Source organism: Gopherus evgoodei, chromosome 4 (assembly GCF_007399415.2).
Source record: "Gopherus evgoodei ecotype Sinaloan lineage chromosome 4, rGopEvg1_v1.p, whole genome shotgun sequence".
Classification (NCBI taxonomy): Eukaryota; Metazoa; Chordata; order Testudines; family Testudinidae; genus Gopherus; species Gopherus evgoodei.
In genome coordinates, this window is record NC_044325.1 from 106,887,586 (window position 1) to 106,905,496 (window position 17,911).

Genomic DNA, 17,911 nt, shown 5'->3' on the forward strand with positions numbered 1-17,911 from the left:
ATCAGTATCCCATTGTCCTCATAGGAAAACTGAGTGATGATGAACTAAGTGACCTGTTCAACATTACATAGGAAATACATGGCAGATTTTGGAATAAATTGATAAATACAAGTAAGATCTCCTAACTCCCAACCCTGTGCTACAGACAAAAATAATCTTTTGTTGCTCTGATCAACAGCAATCATTTTTAAATTTCTGAATAGTTTCATAACTTGGTAATTTTTTCATTACATTCTTATAATTTAAAAAATAATAATAATATTCCTCACAGATTATAAAAATAAGGAAATAAATTCTCTGTCACCCACATTCCCACCTGGACTGAATTTTACAACTGTGATACAAGCCCTTTAAAACTCCAGAGTTTAAAATGGAAACACTGTTAACCCTTAACCATAGTGGCATGATTGTATATAATATAGGAAGAGTAATAGCCAACTAGGTAGCTGTTCACTTAGCAGCTAGTAGTTCATTCATTTTTATAAGAACAAAGTTGATGTCCATATGATGAAGCTTCCAGTCAGGGAAAATCGAGTAGCAACTGGAGTATAATAAGAATGTATGAGAATTAGAGAAAAAGGAAATTGGGAAGCCATTTTGTCCATGGCAGCCCATCTAATTATTTCCTAAATGGGAAAATGCTTTTGCCTTACCTGGTTGGATATCTGCACATTCAACATGAAAAATATTTCCTGACATCTGTTCTGAATTTTCATTTTAATTTCAAGGTATGCTTCTTTGTCCTGTCATTTTTGTTAGCCTGAAAACAATATAAAATGACAGATTCTAAACTAGTTACATTTTAAAAATTGTTTTACTTTTAAAAAAAAGAGTTTCAATAACATACTGTTGCCTCTGCCTTAGTAAAGTGATGTTTTCTAATTGCAGTCACATCACAAAATTCAGTACCACAGAACAGACTTGCACGCATTTTTCTAGCCAGTATATTCTGCATTGGAAGACTTGAAAACAGAAAGTTCAGCTCCCAGAATGAAAACTGGGCTAATTACCTTTCTCTTTCTTTGGGGCAAACTAATTCCAAAATGCATTTTATTTGTCTGTGTGCCTGTCTTCATTTCTAAAGTGCCTGTTATTATTATTTATTATTTCTCTTGTGGAAGAGCCTAAGGATCTTTGCTATCACTGTATAAACAAACAACACCCACAATTCTTTCCTGGTGTGCTCACAAGTGCCCTGCGGTATCTTAGCTTGATATTTAATGTACATTCTCGGTAGCACTTAGGGATTGATAGCAATTATTATTATAAACCAGGTGGATCTTTACACACTGGTCATTCCTGTGGCAAGAAAGCTAGGTTTTCAGAGTCTCCAATCAGGCTGTTCTGAAGAACAGAGCAGAGTCACTAATCAGACAAAATCACGCCATAATGAGAGCAAGGCTCAGATATCTAGATTATCTTCCCAAACAGGGAAAGGTAGTCAGGCTGGCAGTCCATGCTAATAAATAGACACTGGAACTCAATTCAGCAGACCACATTACCAAACAGAAACTGGGCTTAGATCAGCAAGCTTTCTTATTAAACAGACTGGGACTCAGGACGGCTGGCTATAATACCTCACCAGAAACTGAGCTTCAGTCTTTATTTGATGAGGTAGCCTTTTGTCCTGAGCCTGAGATAAGCATTCACCTCTGAGAGAGACTGGGGTTCACCTCAGCAGACTTTTTTGCTATCATAAGTTGTTAAATAAACTTAACATGAGATCTGATGACTAATATCAATTTCACATGTCTTCAAATTACCTACTTGGTCACAAGCTAGTCATTAAAACATTTATACCATTCTCTGATGTGAAATAAGCATATAAAACATATGCTACTTACTAATCTCACTAGTCAAATCCATATAAACATCTTTAGGCCTGATTTAATGAAAAATAAGTTTCACACACAGCATATAAATTATCTTTAGCCTAGTAGCACACACCATCATTATTTTGCTTCCCACAAATGAAATATGGGTATTGGGAAGGTCTACTTTAATCCCCACTAAGAAAACTGATGTAATGTTTGTAACTGGAATTTGCATCTGACTTACTGGCATAACAATCGTCTTCATTGTGCTGTTCTGAAACATTGAAAACCAAGTAAAAGCATATCTGAGAGTTGGTTCACATTCCTCCTTTTATCCTCCACTTGCCTCTTCTCCTATTGTAAATCTTTGGGTCCCAATCCTGCAATAAGATCAAGGCAGGCCAGTCTCTAAGTCTGCATGGGAAGTCAGTGATGCTCTGTGTAGGTACACAGATCTGTGCACAGAGTGCTCATTGCTCACAGAGCCTTCCATGAGTTTTTTTTTCCTCCTCTAATAGAGTTTGCTCAGAGTTTTCCAATATGGTCTAGGAGTGAGGCTGCTAGTTTTCACTCAGTTTAACTCCAATTATGGGCAAAATTAATTGAATCATAAATTTAGGTATACAGAAAAAATCCCGTCCCCATCCAATATTGCATCATTGGCAGGGTGCATTATGGGCTTGTTCCTGCATTAATGCATTAATGCAGTCAATGGGAGTTTTATCGTTGACTTCAGGTAGTGGTCACAGCTGGGGGCAGAATACTACATCCGATGTACCTATGGCTGGATCTAATGTGGAACATCTGTATTTTTCTAAATATAATATTAAATAACTAAAGATATTTTAAGAGGAAATATTGGAAAAATAAGTATAAAAGAGGAGCCTTTGGCAAGTGTTTTAGCAGCAGGCTGGTAATACTTGAAAGCAGGTAGGCAAAAGTGGCATGGAGTCAGTCATCTACTTGGAATCAATTTCCAACAATGGAAAAAGAACAGAATCTACCTGATTCTAAAGTAGGTGGGCATTGCCTAAGCCGTCTGAACAGAGGAGCTCCTGCTGAGATTCACTATGGCTCCTGATTGTTAAACAAGAGAATGGTCACCAGAAAGACATGAAATGTTGTAAAGTTGAATAAACAGAGTGAAGAGCATGTAGCTGTGACCTGTCTCTGGACAGGTTTTAAATTAACATCTCCTTGTATGGGTTTGATCCAATCCCACTGGAGTCAATGGGAGACTTTCCAAAGACTTCAGTGGATTTTAGATCAGTCCCTATAAGTTTAAACAATTATTATGCATATCTTACTTTTTTTAATAACCCAGGAAATGCTTTTCTTTCCCCCTTCATTTTTGTTTGTTTGTTTGTTTGTTTTTGTTTTTTGGAATGTCCTTCTAGTGGTTCATTCAGGAAGGACCCATTTCTTTGTAGAGGGAAAGTCTGGGGGAAACAGTTTCATTGATTGTGAAACCCACCAACTATTTGGTGCATACTACACTTTTGTCATGAATTTACACATTTTCAGATTGAAGTCCCCAGAGAGCAGGAATAAAAGGTGTCTAAGTTGCTGCTGAGTTGAGGCCTTAGCTATAAAAGTGAAAAATCTAGTTCGTAGGTAACAATAGTAAGCTAATGCAAATGGTCATTGACTTCATTATGGAAATCTTTGGCAACAACTTTTCCAGACTCATGTTAAGCCTTAAGAGAGAAATGTTTCAATACAGAACCACTTAATCATTTATATGAATGAAAATGAGTGCAAACAGATTGTTGAGATGGCTTTAAGATCACCTCTTTTTTCTTGTATAGAATACCCACTATAATTACATTTTGCCTGTCAGTTCATAAATTTTGCTTATTACAAAATGGGCATTATTGATTGCTTTTTAAAAGTACTAAAACTAAGCTCAGAGCAGTAGATCTCTCAGCAAATTCAAAACATACTATCATCGAAACTAATCACTGGCAAAAGGACTGTGGAAAAACTGTCCAATTTATTGTAAGCCCAGTGCAAAAAATTGAAACTACCATGAGTTTTAGTTTAGCAACTTGGCTTTGAGTTTAGCATGTTGTAAGCCACAATGAAAAAAAGATAAACTTATCTGGCAAAGCCAGACACTTTTAAAGCCAACATCCTGTAATTGTTTCCTCATTGGGCCTGGCAGCTTAAACAAAGATTTTTAAAAAAATGCCTATGACAATACTGTAAAATTTTCAGAAAGAAAGAAAGAAAGAAAACTAACTTATATTTTCCTGAGCTGTCCTAAATGAATTTTCTAAACTGACTATAACAGCAGCTCATTGCTTTGTACTTTTCAGGTAGGATTCAACAAAACAAAATCAAAGAAACTCATTAGTCTTATGGCAAAAGCCTGAATTTAAAAATTGCTTGACTTGAATTACAGTGCCAGCGGCAGACACACTAACACAGTCAACCATATCAGTATTGAAGAGCCAAAGTGGATGGCAGACAACACGTGAGGCCTCAGCCTCTTTGAGATCAGTTGATTAAACAGTGCCAGCTGAGATTTATACACATTGGGAATATCCTTATTTACTCTCAGTAAGAAATGAAAGTGATCAGAAAGGATTTAGAGCTGGTATTCTCATTAAAATAAAGACAGAGGCTGACATCTACAAATAGTCAATCTTGGCTAAATAGTGTTTCTCGGGCAGGGGAGGGGCAATCTGATAACAGTTGAAAAAATAACAATTTTTGCAGTTGCATTGAAATGAAACAATAAAAATAGTGAAATGCATTCATACTCTTACTTCTCTTTGTGCTGCTTTGTTGCCAGTCATGAACTACAACTGAAAGAAAACAGGAGGTAGCTACTGCTCTGGCCAGGAAACAATGCCCTATTCAAAGGTAGTATCTGTTCTTAATATCAAGACACAAATTTAACTATCCACTGGTAGAGGGAAAAAACATTTATGTCATTGTCAAGCCAGGAAAGCAATTATGTACTAACTTAAAAAGTTAACAAAATGGAATACATAAAAAATATTTTTAAAGTGGAAATAATTTAAGAACCTTCTAAATATCTTAACAGTGCACTTGGCTACACTTGGATTTAGGAAGTAATATTTTACATGAAGCAGTAGATTTTTTTTACAGCTTGAAATCCAAAAGCAGGGCTGTATTCCATCAAGAAATCACAACAGCAAACTTAGTGCCACTGTGGAAGTAGAGAATGCAAATCCTGCAGTATTTAGAAAGAAGCCAGATAATAAGACCATTATTAAACAGGTATGGTCAGGGCAGCTGTGTTCAGAGAACTTATTGTATTCACTAAGCCAGGACAAGGTAGACATGATTACAGAGCTAGTTTAATCAGAATGTGCAAAAAAGACCTTTGGTCACTAAGATTTAGAGACACCAGAACAAATTCTGTGTAATCACCTGTGAAACCCATTATAAATTTAGGGGGTTATGCAAATGTGACTGCAGAAAAAATCTGACCCCAGAACAAAGAGCCTTTCACAGCATCAGCCAGATAAAAAGTAGTATGGACAAATCCTGGCTCATAATCTAGTTATCAAGTTGTGACGCATGTGAAAGAGACATTGCTAAAGATCATATGCAACATTTCCATTTCATGAATCTTAAAATATATAAGGAAGCATAGATAAGAGTAGTGGACTAACATTCAGGCAAGTTGGGCAAATTTTCTATTCCTGGTTTGGCCACTGACCTGCTGAGTGATCTTAGGCAAGTCACTTCACCTCTTTTTGTATCAGTTTCCCCATCCAGAAAATGTGGATAATGATACTTCTTTGCAAAGCACTTCTGCCAGACGCTGGGAATGGGCGACAGGGGATGGATCACTTGGTGATTACCTGTTCTGTTCATTCCCTCTGCGGCACCTGGCATTGGCCACTGTCAAAAGACAAGATACTAGGCTAGATGGACCTTTGGTCTGACCCAGTATGGCCCTTATTACATTCTTATGTAAAGACAAAGATGAAAAGAGCTATAGAAGAGCTAGATATTATTAATGTAATATAATGAGGATGCAGTTTTATTATTTAAGCTCTTCTAAGTTACCCAAGAAAATCAGTCACATCTGGACATGTAGCCATAAGCAACTGTATACATAGAGATGCCTTTTCAAATACTTTACCCAAATTTCAGCATAATGAGCCAGGCTCATTGGTGCACTCCAACTACTTTGTGCCCCTCCAGTGATGCAAAGAGACATAAAATTGGCAACACTGGGACCTGACTTGGTGGCCATGGCAACTTGGCTGCCTTGTTGGTAAAAATAGAGATAAAAAATATCTTAAAATAAAACATTTTGTCCTAGAGTATGTGATTCTGTGAGTGTATTGAAAATGCAGCCAGGCCATCCTGCTTGTTGGAAGCTGATGCCCAAGTGAAAAGGAATCACTCTCCTCCACAATGAGGGAATCTGTCTAGGTTTGTGGAAAGGCACTGGTTTTATTATCTCACAAGGGTTTAGGCTAAGTACCTATAAATTAGAGTTGAACAAATAATTTGTGGCAGATAATGTCATCAATGGGTTCAATTCGTTGGTTCAGCCAAACTCTGCTTGGTAGAGGACTTGGGATGAGGAGGCAAAAGTGGCTTTACACCACCTTTACACTCTTCTCCAGTCCGAGAGCTGGCCAAGGGGCTATTCTGGTGGCCGGGTATTGCTGGAGTACACAAGCACTCCAACTATGCCCCCAACACTGCCCCTAAGCTGGGAAGAGGTCAGGAAGAGGAGATGTTAAACTGTGAGGGTTCTGGTTTCCACAGAAGAAAATGAATAATGCTTTAAATAATAATATGGTATTTAGAATGTAGTATTCTATATAATCAAAGCACTATGCCAACATTAACTCATTAACTCATCTTTGTGATCCCTCTGAGAGATAAATATTATCATCCCTGTTCTACAGATGGGGAAAGTGAGACAGAAAAATGAAGTGACTTTCCCAAGGCTACGCAGCAAGTCACAGGCAGAGCCAGGATTAAAAAGCAGAATCTCTTAGCAGTCGACCCTCTGTTCCTTCTTCCAGTTCACACTGCCCATTTCTCTGCTGCCCCTCTGCACCCAGACACACCCTTGGGTAGCTGTCTAATCCAGGTTGAATAAACGTAGTTTATTTCTCTTTTTAAAGAATATCCAGGAGTAGAGCATGTTTTCCACAGAGCACATCAGCATATCCTCAGAGTGACTTACATTCATTTTTTAAATGTGTTTGTATGTTTTTTTCTTTCTCCCCATAAAATGATCACAAGCACTTCAGTGAGTATGTGTGATTCAATATTTGAATTCTGAGCCATATTGGTGAATTATAATTGGCCACATAAGTCACATGGTATATCTTGTCACTGACTCAATGAGCATAGTAATACTCATATCAAGAGGCACGTTTGAAAAACCTGTAGGAGCTTTGAATCTCTCAGGGAAAGGCAGCAGTTTTAGGGAGAGGGAACAGAGAAAAGGAACTAGGGAATCTTAGAAAATGTTTAAACCTCTTCTTTCCTAGGCCTAACAGGCCTTGCCCAAACAACTATTACCGAAAAAATGGCATGAGTGTAAGATTTATTACAGAGTTTAATTTTTGTTTGTCACATAGACACAAAGTATCTGTGTGTGCACTCCTAGTGGTGAAGACTTCTCAGTTGTTTAAGTGTTTCTGTGCTAGGATTCTGGCAAAGGGATTTAGAAAAGATGTTTCTACTCCCCCATATAAAAAACATCCAGCATGTAGTTATCATCAGGGTCAATAACATAATGCAACCCTGTGCATGAACAGTCCTAGATGTGAAGGATGCTCTCAGAGCTTCACCTAGTGCATTTAATTGCCTCTATGCCATGGTTCTGGCAAGGGGATACGGGAACCATTATCCTAATGTCTCAGATAGTGTCACCTTCCATAGAAAATACATCACTTCCAGTGCAAGTACTTGTGCACCCTTCTAAAACTGAACCCAAACTAAACCTTTTTAAAGATTCTGAAATGTAAAAGGGGTTTTGATTACTATTTTTAACGAGATGTGCTGAAAATAAATGCAGGAAAGGCTATTTGCATTGGAGAAATTGGAAGCAAAATATTCTGGAAAGCTGTAAAGAGGGTAAGCCTGTTTTTAATCAGGCTTCTAGCCAGATCTGGCAGACTCAGGAAACGTCAGGTAAGCATCCAAAACAATGGGTTGCCTATCTGAACCAAGCCCAGACTCTGAACTCTTTGAGATGCATTCATCACTATATAGTCACTTCATAGTCAGAACTATTTCTGAGAAATCCCTATAAAACAGAGAGATATTATTGATGATGAGGAATCCTATGAAAACCTAGATAAATGAGCAAACAGTATGCTCAGAGTACCATCTACATGATATGTGACATTAGACAATGGCATTTACTTATCTATACTATTTAATGGCACAGATATATATATATATACACAAAAGGGTGTAGAAGATTTAAATTCTTCTCTTTTTCTCAGATCCCTTTATTTTCCCTAGTGTGCACCCTTATTTCTTTTATGTCTTTATAAATAAGCTTGTCAGATCAATTCAAAAGAACTGTCTTGAGTCAACAATTTACTCACCAAAATTGCATGAGCTACAGAATGTACTCTGATGAGTTCTAATTTCAGGGTTATTTCATTATTTTCTTCCTCTTCCTTAAAGCACTTTTTTAAAATGAAAAGAAAAAAAATATATAAATATATAGAATAATGGAGATAAGAGATTTTTCAGCCTACTCATGAGTGATCTTTGACAATTCCAGTCTTTGGAGCTATCACCAACACTCCAGTTATAGCTATTGTGGCTCAGTACTTATGGTGCCAGAAACTCATCTGGCGTAAAGCTTAGTTCCAATGGAGCTACACTGAGTTACATCTTCAGAGTGTCAGGTCCCATGGACTCTGTAATCAGTAAAGTCAATGGTGCTTTGCTGCTTTATACCAGCAGAAAAGAGCTGGTCCCAGAAATTCATAATGCACTCATTGCCAATTTATTGTGGAAATTTATCGGGTCCCATCGGTTAAAATTACAGTGGAGTTTTCACCTAACAAACCTTGTACACAAACAAGTGACAGAACATGACAGAACACATGAATGAAATCAAAAATATCAGAGAAGAGACTGAGGCTATGTAAAAACAAAGCTCATTCCAATTGTATTGACATCCAAATGTTGCCATTCCTATTTTACACTGTACTGTGAACAGGCTTGGATGTTTGTTATAGATGAATGGAGCTGATTATCACTGATTACAGATGTGCTAATTAACTCAGTTTTGTTTGTTCAAAAACTCTATTAATAATCAATTCTGAAAGATTCAGGCAGCCATGTGCAGCGTGACATAGCTTTTAATCACCATCACAAGAAAATGTAGCAGGTCTTTCATGGAAAGGGGGCCAAAAAAACCAATGCAACAAATCACTGGCAGAAAATCAATGCACCTAAAATAGGCCACATTTTTAACTAAGTTTTCAAATTACCTTAGCCATCCCAGCAGTTCAGACAATGAGGCTGTAGAACCTAACCCATGAAGCAAAGTTTTAAACTGCATTGTGCAATTTTGACAAAGATCTTTTACACATGAGTCAGGTAGACTGCACCTGTAATTCATAGGGAAAAATTAAAGACTTACCCAGATGTATGCTGACCTGCTTTGAGTGAACACGCAGTTGCCTTCGAGAATCAATCATGGGTCTGGGGAACACCATTTTTATCCCTAGAAGGACTGATAACATATTCATAGTTGGAGTTATACAGGGAATGATTACTTTGCTGTTATACAATAGTTAAGGTTGTGCCAGCATTTCCTTTCTGAACCTCTATATTTTAGGGATTTATAAGGTGGTCATAAACATTCCCTCTAACCTGAAACTAAGCCATAAACTGAGATTTTACCAGTGACGACAGAGAGAGAGAAAGAGAAAGCTTGACATGTGAGTTTAAAAGGGAAAAATAAGTTTGTCATGTTGAGAAACTTGTTTAGTTTCTGAAAAATGAAAAATTGTTTCAACATTAAGAAAAAGAAAAATAAAGAAGAAAGAAACTTGGCAAGGCGTTAGTCCATGTTCTGCTCTACTGTCTGGAAGTATTTCCAAAGAGTCAGTAAAGCTACTGAGGTTTGTACAATTGCAGTAATTTTTCCACCACAAAATTTCCATAAGGACTTCAGCCCCCAGAGAAACCATGATTATTATTACTGGGTCAATAATCAAATTATTTTTAAAACTGCCTAGGTAGAAATGATGCATCAGAGATTATTATTTCCTCACTGAGTTGTACTTAGGTATTATTGTACCTTGGGTACCAAATTTAACACCACAACCCTGGTATAACTTTATTGACCTTAATGGATTTATATCAGTATGAATGAGCAGAGAATCAGGCTTTATGAATTCAATCCAACCTATTTACGTATCTTTGTATTCTCTTGGCAACCACACAGCAGAAGCAAAGAGTGAAGATAACTTCATACAAAATCCTCTGACCATCTTGAATACCTACAACTCCACATCTTCATCCCAGCTGTCTTTAATCAAAGTTTCAAGGGCTCCTATCAACTTCAGTGTGCACTGAAAAATACAGTCATGCCATCAAAAAGTAAAAATTGATGAGCAGGCCAAATGGAGCAGAGAAACCTGATTCTGCACCAAGGAAAGTGCTGCTATGCCTTTGCCAATAATGCTAGTAAAGTGGAGTGTGCAGCTAAGCATCTCATTAGCATGAGGATTTCCATTAAGTCCATGGCTCCTCAGCCTTGCATGCTGGACTCATACCATGCTTCTTATTTCTATTCACATTTGAGAATAAGGGAGATATCGTGCAAGGACTGAGACTTACTGCCCTAGTGCAGGGGGCTGCACATAGAGCATGATACAAAGCCCATTGATGTCAATGGGACTGTTCACATGCTTAAAATTAACTGTATGGTCAAGGGCTTTTTCACTAGAGGCCCTGTTTCATGTGCAAATATGTGTGCATCACTGCATAGCTACAGTTGCACAATTATTTACATAACTGCACATGCAATTACAGCAATTGCTCACTCAAGTAGATAGCTAGCTGGCTGAATGCCCAGGTACACACACTATTGAAATAATGTGGTGCAAAAATTTAGGTGCAGGATTGCTTTGATGCGTGAACACGCCAATGGTCAGGACTGGAATTTTACATCTCCTTTGAACAGTGTCTCTGGCACATTGCTGAAGTTCAGTAGACCCTCAGTACAAGCTAAGAGTGCAGAGTATTCTATGCTGAATCTTGAGAGGGACCAAGGACGCTGGGTTTTGGTTTTGCAAAACCAAAAACCAGAGCTAGTTTGGATCTGAGTTGAGTTTTATCTGACTGCCACAGTCCAGGAGAAGCGGTGAGGGGGGGTCAGATAAAAACTTTTGGTTTTATCTTTTCTCTATAATGGTGGTTTATTGCAAATCCCTAACAATCATGTTTGGGCTTTGTGAAAACTAAAGCAGGTGAGTTTGATCCAGGTTACATCTATACCCTCATACTTCAGGAGGGTTTGGCTCATATCTAACCGAATTAATTAGGAGAAGGTCTTGTGGGCAGCCAATTCATAATATTTGTATTTGGATTCCCAGCTAGTCCACATCTTGAATGAATATGAATACTAGCCTCTGATTACAGTACTAGAATTTGTGGCTAATAATATGAAAATTTGTCTGACTCAAACAATCTTCAGGAATTATTGCCATAGGTAAGGCATAACTGATAACTAACTAAAGAGCTCAATATGCTCAGAATTCTAAAGTCATTTCATGATTCCAAATTCACAGTCTGCTCCTGCATTCTTCATGTACTTTAAATTCCCTTTGACTTGTCAGAGTTTTGGGTGTGCTAGAAATACAAGATTTGGCCCTGTAATAAAGACAGGGAAAATAAATGGGGTGGGAGCAGAAAAAACATAAAATCAAGGCAGAATGAGTGTGTATTCCATTCTAAATGGCATTTTAATAATAGGCCCATGCATGTATTTGTATACATTATTGCAATTTCTAAATTTGTCATTGAATAGTAAAGTAAATAATTGTATAACATGTTGAGGCATAAGACAGAACTACTCTGGGACATCCTACCATCATGGTTTCTGTGCTTCCTCCCTCCCCCCCTCCCATTTGAAGGTTTTTTAAATAGTGCATTGTATTTTAAATATATTCTGTGTTCTTTACTACAAACTGTGCTCTTTTTTCAGTTACAAACTCAAGGACAAGTACAATAGCCAAAAAGGATTTAACATGAATTCATAAGAACATATTTTACCCATAAAGAATGCATTCACACTTTTGGGGAATGAATTACAAGAAAATCCCCCATAACTGAAGCATTTAATGCATTTGAACCGATAAGGAATGCTAAAAAACACTGGAACATTGTGTAATGTTTAAAGGGGCATTTGGAAGTTTTTAAATCAAGCGTCATTTAAAACAGATTGAAATTACGGATTGTTTTTTTATTACACAGTCTCAAAGAGTAACTTCCATAAATAGACAAGAATAAACTACATTCAGACTATCTGTTAGAATACTTCTTAGCAAAGACAAATGAAAACTCAGATTGCTGACATCCCTTTGAAGGACGATTTTCTTTTTTTCTTTTTGTCCCAGCCCTTGTTTTATTTATTCAGCTCTGCACACTTTTTTATTTTTAATTATCCTAAGGAAATGAAGGAGGGGGGGCAAAGATCTTTGTTTTCCAACTGAGACAGTGAAATATGTTCCAAAGCTGCTTTTGTTTTTAATTTACAGAAGCCCTTGTGTCTAATCTACTAAGCCAACAAATAATCTGTTTGCCAGGTTTTTTTTATGAGAGTCATGAAAAGTACACACAGTTGCTGACTTTATTCTTTTTTTGGATGCACATTCATTCTCTGTTGTAAACTTGAAAGGATCCTTTTGGAGAACTTATGACAATGGGTATATTTTTAGCTGAGTATTTTGTTTCCCAGGAATTTTTTTAACTAGTTACTTGGGTAGCTCAATCATCTCTTCCTAAGTGTCATCAAAAGTGTCATGCTAGCCTAATCTAAATGGTAAGAAAGCAAGTCTGCGTGCCTACTGATGAAATGAGATATATTGTTTAAAAGTGCAGTGGAAGGGAGCCAGAAATGTGTTCCCATCCAAACTAAGATCTATAGCAGACAATGACCACTCTTGACCAGATGCAGCCCTGCACAGGAAAACCTGCCCAATGGCTGGGTTACTCCATGAATGTGTATTTATGGAGTTTCCATTTTATTGCTCCCTTTGAGAATGGAGTTTTCACCTCCATTTCACAGAACTGGCAGGAGGTGAGACCCACCAAAATCTTGGATGTGCTGAGATCCACAGAGAAATCCTGTGACTCATGAGATAGACAAAGAGCAGGGACCGTAACACAGAGATATAGTGTCTTCACACTGCTTTCTCTGCAGAGACGTGCTATTAAAGGCTGTTCAAGAAGATGCATGTATGTGTATGTGTGTGGGTGTGGGTATATCTATATAATTACACACATACACATATGAGATTCACTGCTGGGGGAAGGAGGAAGAGTGGGGATCCTGGGCCAGCATTATTCACTGCAAAGAAATCTCCACTGGGATGATACCACATTTCATCTCCCTCCCTCATCCCTAATATTCCAACCTAGCACAATGGAATCTCAGGGGCTTCTGAAAGTCTTGGGGAAGGAGGTGAGCATGATGCTGAGCTGCTAATCGCTCTTCCATCCCTCTCCAAAGCTGGTTTGTCAGGGCTTTGCTCCCACCTTAGTGAGATGCAGAATACAACTCTGTGCATCTATGTCCAGAGATGTACATCTTGCTAGTTTGCTCTTTCCCTCTCTGAAATAATGTAGAGGTAGAGCCACGGTGGAGATAACAACAAAACAACACAACTGTTATGGTTCTTTTTGTCATAGCCCATTTACTGACTTTCTTATGTAATACATTTAATGTATACTTAAAGAAATGAACAAGGACTTCTAGAGGAGAGAAACCGGGGAAGAAATTAAAGAGAACTGCGGCCTGTCTCCTAAATGTTCCAAGACATACATCTTTCATCTTGCAAAGGTGCACTCTCCCCTTTTCCCATCTATCCCCAGTCCCACAGAGCCAGAATATGTTGACTTTCCAAGCACACTGAGTAGTCATGGGAGAGGGGCTAATGCACACAGAGGATGGGATTTGTGAATGGGAGAAAAGTAGAGGTTGGGGTGGGAGTTTTAATCTATGTTGGGTTTGGTGACTACTGATCAGTAAGATGTGTTGTGGGAGGGAGAACGGTGGCTGCTGCTTGGTTTGACCTCTTCTTGTTTGTAAATTTAGGCCCAGGTTGCTCAAATGGCCACTGCAGATGGCTGCTCTTCGGTGGGGAGTTTAAATCTGTTTCAATTAAAATAAATAATTTCCCACCATTTCCCACCTGCTGCATTCAGGAGTGCTGTGGCTCCAAAAACATTTCTGGTGTGTCATGAGTCATGCCAAGCATAGAACACTTAAACCCAAAACAGTTAGGACCAGACAATTCTGTATTTCATCTTAAATACATTTTAAAATATATACCACTAAATAAGAGTTAACAGCTAAATGTGGTGATTCTCCAGCTACATATCCAAAATCAGTACGTATGTCAGACCTGACTAAATTGCTCCTACCTCTTGTTTCCTTTCAACACACACATCTTTAAGACTTCTGTCTGCCTCTGTTACCCACAATACCTTATTCTTCAAGTAATGCCACTGAAATCACTGGGGTTGTTCATGAAGTAAGATGCTACCTATTGGGAGTAAGTGTGGCAGAATTTAGCTTTTGCGGGTTAAATTAAAAACTTACTAGTATAGGTCTTTCCTTCCATATTATCTTTTTCCTCTTCTTTTTAGTATCCTCTTACTGTTTCCCCTTTGCAGAGTTGTGGCAGATTTTGAGGCCTTGCAGGTCAATTTGCTGTTGGAGGAGAGCTTAATGATACAGAGTCAGAGTATTTTCTTAGCGGAATTTATTTACAAAGAAGCAGCTCTCCTGTGCCTCTGTCTCTTCTGGACTCTCCTGGAATCTCACAGATTAAACACATTAGCCCAGGTTAGGACCCTAAACCCTTATGAGGATGTGAGCTACTATTCCTTGTTCCTCCTTCAACCCCTGGGTTTTTAATCTTGGAAACCCCTAGCCCAAAGCTACTCCCTACCACCACATGACCTCAAAAGGCAAGACTGGTCATTAACCATGCTTTTGTGAAGTTGCTGTGCAATGCAAAGGAACATCAGATAAGGTTGGACTGCCCATGCGAAGGGGGATTTACCCCACACCATCCCCTTAATGATTTGGGGGGGGGGGTGAGAGTGTTTATACTTGGCATTGACAATTGTTCTATGATGACTGAGGATGTTTATATTTTCCTGAGATCTCCCTAGGCTGCTTTCTACATTCATTGGGTTGCAGTAAAATTAACAGAAAGAACAAGTTACTGATCACAATGCATTGGTTTTCAGACATGCTGCGAGTTTGCTATTGCATACCATCACTAGCGAGGCATTTGCCAGTTTTCAGTGGCTCCCAGAACTCGCTTATACTAAAGACAGTTTAAGAAAGTAAAACAACCCCACTGTCAGGCTGCTACTGCTTTCATTTTTTTTTTCATCTCATGACTTTACATACCCCTTGAGGCACATATATTCCAATGCGAGAACCACTCAGATATAGTTTACATTACTCCACTGAACAGTATAAAGATTCAAGAAAGCATCAAACAAGGTGACAAGATTCTCACCAAAAATCATTTTGTAACCAGTTGGAGATGTTCTGGCAACAAACTCAGAGGAAGAATACCATCCTCTGGTAGCCAGTCGTGGAAAAGGTGACAGTATAGCAGGAGGGGAAAGGAAAGACTGCATTTGGGATGTTTTATAAATCCTCAGCTTTGTCTATACTTAGCTTGTTAGATGATTTATGAGCACTAGTCTCTATAGCCAGTGTAACTGTTCACTTCAATTCTGCACGTTCCTTGATGGGTTGGTTACAATTTCACAGATGCTATCATCACACTTTAACTGTAATAATAATGTGTTTGAATTGTGCTGCGCCACATACCATTACTACATGGGATGCTGTCAGCCAGCTCCTCTGTACCGAGATATCCAATGCAGCGGTAGATGAATAGTGCAATTGGCTAAAATCAAAGATAGGAACTTGTTAGAACATCTCTTACCTGGTAGTTGCTTTGAAGGGAATGACTATTACTAAGACCCTTGAAGGGGTGGTTGGAGGGAGTGAGGGAAGAGGAAGAAGTGCCTAAGGAAGAGAAAAAGAAGTTTCTACCCCTATCTTTTGCAACCTAATCCTGGAACATTATTATCCTTTATTATTTCTTAGGTGCCTCCAAGAAACAAGCACAAAATAGGGCCAGATCCTCAGCAGGTGTAAATGAGTGACCCTCCACTCAAGTCAATGGAACTATGTCAGTTTATACCAGCTAAAGATCTGACCCATGGTCCCGGCCCAAAACAGATAATAAAACTGAGGGGCATGGTGGGCACCCTGTATAAGGGCTGCCTAAATATACTCAATTTAAGAGAGGCTTTTGTTCAGTTTCTAACATCCAGCAAAAAAGGCCATAGACTCCAAGCTGAGGTTGCAAGATAATACACTGAGTGCAGTTGTCATAAACAGATAGCTAAGGGTTAATGTCTCTTTCACCTGGAAAGGAGTAACCTGAAACACCTGACCAGAGGACCAATCAGGAAACAAGACTTTTTCAAATCTGGGTGGAGGGAAGTTTTGGGTGTGAGTTCTTTGTTCTTTGTCTTGTGTCTGACCCTCTCGGCTATGAGAGTGATTTTTCTATCTCCAGCTTTCTAATCTTCTGTTTCCAAGTTGTAAGTACAAAGATAGGAAGACCATAGGTTTATATTGTTTTCTTTTGTATTTACATGTGTGTAGTTGCTGGAATGTGTTAAATTGTATTCTTTTTGGATAAGGCTGTTTATTCATTTTTCTTTTAAGCAATTGACCCTGTATTTGTCACCTTAATACAGAGAGACCATTTTTATGTCCTTTTCTTTCTTTTTATATAAAGCTTTCTTTTTAAGACCTGTTGGAGTTTTTCTTTAGTGGGGACTCCAGGGAATTGAGTCTGCAGCTCACCAGGGAATTGGTGGGAGAAAGACGTCAGGGGGAAAATCTCTTTGTGTTAGATTTACTAAGCCTGACTTTGCATACCCTCTAGGTGAAGCGGGGGGGGGGGGGATTAGACCTCTCGGTACTTCTGTTTCCAGGACTGGAAATAGGGAGCGTGGAGTCCCTCTGTTTAGATTCACGGAGCTTGCTTCTGTGTATCTCTCCAGGAACCCAGGGAGGGAACACCTGGAAGGGAGAAGGGGGGGAAATGGTTTATTCCCCTTTGTTGTAAGACTCAAGGAATTTAGGTCTTGGGGTCCCCAGGGAAGGTTGTTGAGGGGACTAGAGTGCCCCAAATCACTCTAATTTTTTGGGTGGTGGCAGCTTTACCAGGTCCAAGCTGGTAACTAAGCTTGGAGGTTTTCATGCTAACACCCATATTTTGGATGCTAAGGTCTAGATCTGGGAGAAATGTTATGACAGCAGTGCCGTGGAAAGTGGTGGAGGCAGGGGAAATAGAAAATTTTATGACTTCAAACCAAAGGCAATTCTATTTTACCTTTATTTTATTATAATGTGGGAGCACCTATGGGGCCCCTATCCTGGATAAAGGCCCCACTGCACTAGGCAGAGTGTTTCATTTCCACAGCTTTCCTCGACACTTTTTCTATTTAGTGTTTAAGCAAGCAAGCCCAGCTTCTATTATTCTTGGCTTTCAGTGAAGTCCTAAAGGCGACTTTAGGACAAGAGACTGGACAGTAAGGATAAGCCGTAGAGACGAGGTGTCACATAGTGACATTCAAACAGTATCTAACATTATAGCAAGCCAAGTAAATTGTATCGTGTGTGAACACTTTTTTCCCAATGTGAGAGTTCCATTTCAAAAGGGTAATTATCTGAGATTAGGTACCTAATGCAAATTGCCCCTCCCTGATGCCACCAGAATGGTTTTGGGCTCAGCTTTGCCTGCCTACTAAAAAAAAATCAAGGGATATGGATACCCTAC

The 17,911-nt window shown here is 38.7% G+C and overlaps 1 long non-coding RNA gene across 2 annotated transcripts in view; it reads right to left on the reverse strand.

The window, feature by feature from the left end:
- LOC115651542 overlaps nucleotides 1-17,911 on the reverse strand; it is a 41,574-nt gene that overhangs the window by 14,152 nt on the left and 9,511 nt on the right. The window contains exons 2-5 of one of the 2 annotated variants that reach the window (XR_004000383.1): nucleotides 9,433-9,525; nucleotides 8,381-8,464; nucleotides 2,059-2,194; nucleotides 654-760 (exon numbers count right to left, since the gene is read on the reverse strand). This is a non-coding gene — a long non-coding RNA (uncharacterized LOC115651542). The remainder of the gene's footprint in view (nucleotides 1-653; nucleotides 761-2,058; nucleotides 2,195-8,380; nucleotides 8,465-9,432; nucleotides 9,526-17,911) is intronic. The other variant, XR_004000384.1, reaches the window with a different exon arrangement.